Genomic DNA, 2768 nt, shown 5'->3' with positions numbered 1-2768 from the left:
TTACAGGTGCTGGTCATATAATTAGAATATCAAAAAGTTGATTTATTTCAGTAATTCCATTCAAAAAGTGAAACTTGGATATTATATTCATTCATTACACAGACTGATATATTTCAAATGTTTATTTAATTTAATTGTGATGATTAAAACTGACAACTAATGAAAATCCCAAATTCAGAATCCCCGAAAATTAGAATATTACTTAAGACCAATACAAAAAAAGGATTTTTAGAAATGTTGGCCAACTGAAAAGTATGAACATGAAAACTATGAGCATGTACAGCACTCAACACTTAGTTGGGGCTCCTTTTGCCTAAATTACTGCAGCAATGCAGCATGGCATGGAGTCGATCAGTCTGTGGCACTGCTCAGGTGTTATGAGAGCCCTGGTTGCTCTGATAGTGGCCTTCAGCTCTTCTGCATTGTTGGGTCTGGCATATCGCATCTTCCTCTTCACAATGCCCCATAGATTTTCTATAGGGTTAAGGTCAGGCGAGTTTGCTGGCCAATTAAGAACAGGTATACCATGGTCCTTAAACCAGGTACTGGTAGCTTTGGCACTGTGTGCAGGTGCCAAGTCCTGTTAGAAAATGAAATCTGCATCTCCATAAAGTTGGTCAGCAGCAGGAAGCATGAAGTAGACAGCTGCGTTGACCTTGGACCTCAGAAAACACAGTGGACCAACACCAGCAGATGACATGGCACCCCAAACCATCACTGAATCTGGAAACTTTACACTGGACTTCAAGCAATGTGGATTCTGTGCCTCTCCTCTCTTCCTCCAGACTCGGACCTTGATTTCCAAAGGAAATGCAAAATTTACTTTCATCAGAGAACATAACTTTGGACCACTCAGCAGCAGTCCAGTCCTTTTTGTCTTTAGCCCAGGCGAGACGCTTCTGACGCTGTGTCTTGTTCAAGAGTGGCTTGACACAAGGAATGCGACAGCTGAAACCCATGTCTTGCATACGTCTGTGCATGGTGGTTCTTGAAGCACTGACTCCAGCTGCAGTCCACTCTTTGTGAATCTCCTCCACATTTTTGAATGGGTTTTGTTTCACAATCCTCTCCATGGTGCGGTTATCCCTATTGCTTGTACACTTTCTTTCTACCACATCTTTTCCTTCCCTTCGCCTCTCTATTAATGTACTTGGACACAGAGCTCTGTGAACAGACAGCCTCTTTAGCAATGACCTTTTGTGTCTTGCCCTCCTTGTGCAAGGTGTCACTGGTCGTCTTTTGGACAGCTGTCAAGTCAGCAGTCTTCCCCATGATTGTGTAGCCTACAGAACTAGACTGAGAGACCATTTAAAGGCCTTTGCAGGTGTTTTGAGTTAATTAGCTGATTAGAGTGTGGCACCAGGTGTCTTCAATATTGAACCTTTTCACAATATTCTAATTTTTGAGATACTGATTTTGGGGTTTTCATTAGTTGTCAGTTGTAATCATCAAAATTAAAAGGAATGAACACTTGAAATATATCAGTCTGTGTGGAATGAATGTATACATTATACAAGTTTCACTTTTTGAAAGGAATTACTGAAATAAATCAACTTTTTGATGATATTCTAATTATATGACCAGCACCTGTATGTGCTGTAGCAGTGGTGTTGTGCTGAATTGCATTGTATTTAAAGGTGTTTCTAATGTTTTAAACTGTACACCCTTTTATAAAATAGATTTTCATAATATAAAGTAACAAACAAGAGTTTATAGTCAGTTTGAAAGATATATTGATATATAAGCGTTTTGCTTTGTGACAAGGAAAAGAAATCTCATCTATAAAGCAGATAATTTTTTTTTGATGTCAGATGTGAATGTAATCCAACTTGCCATATTTAGACACAGTCTAGATGTGGACCACACATTTTAATGCGAGGAGTAATGGCAGCCTTACAAAATCATGTAAAATCATACTTCTACATAATTCTTGGCTTCTTTGAGTATGAGAAAGACACTTCAATGAACTATGCACAAATAACAAAGAATAGAAAATAATGTAAGCAGAGGCAGCACACTTATCAAGCTGGAGACAGACCAATATGCTGCTATAATACATAAATGGAGGAATAAGTGGGAAAAGACCATTATATTTCACAATCTATTATTTTTTTCACTTTGTATGCAGCTTTATATCAATTCATTCTACTGCCTTTTGTCCATTCTTTCTGCCATTCCTCTCCTCTCTACTCTCCAGGCAGACATTTCTTTGATCCTAGGATCCCACGCCTTTCACCCCCCTCTCCAATCCTCTTGGGGTCTTATTAACAGACACGCAGTTCTCATGTTTTATTGCCTATGATAAAACCTAGCCTCTGATCTCTCATTAAAGGCCAGCTCTTTGGAAATGGGCCCTGCACCCTTCGGCTTAATATTGCCTGTAATGGGGCAAAAAGCTAAATGCACAATCTGAATGTGTTGGGTACATATAAGGTCCCTGTGCATTCATAAGCCATCAGCTCACCCTGGGTTTGGCCTGATTCTGGTTTCGCCGCAGATTTAACTGGGGAATATGGTGGTTTCTGCTTGTGAAGTGCACTGCAGTTTCCAATAGTTATGATATTCACTTCATTATACACATGTAAACACACTGACAATGTGTACAACCAAACATTTACAAATATGCAAATGCACGAAGATATGCACTGGATGTGTGCACACAAATTGTATGTAATGTAATGTATTTTACATGTTTGCACAAATGTCTTACATGATGTGTTTCAAACTGAGTCTGTCTTTCACCTCTCTGGGGGAAACCACTATACTCT

This window comes from Micropterus salmoides, unplaced genomic scaffold, assembly GCF_014851395.1.
Source record: "Micropterus salmoides isolate LMB-PRFRI ecotype aquatic unplaced genomic scaffold, ASM1485139v1 Ms_hic_scaffold_6, whole genome shotgun sequence".
In the NCBI taxonomy this organism is placed as follows: domain Eukaryota; kingdom Metazoa; phylum Chordata; class Actinopteri; order Centrarchiformes; family Centrarchidae; genus Micropterus; species Micropterus salmoides.
The sequence above is the reverse complement of the archived record's forward strand: the minus strand, read 5'-3'. Positions refer to the sequence as shown.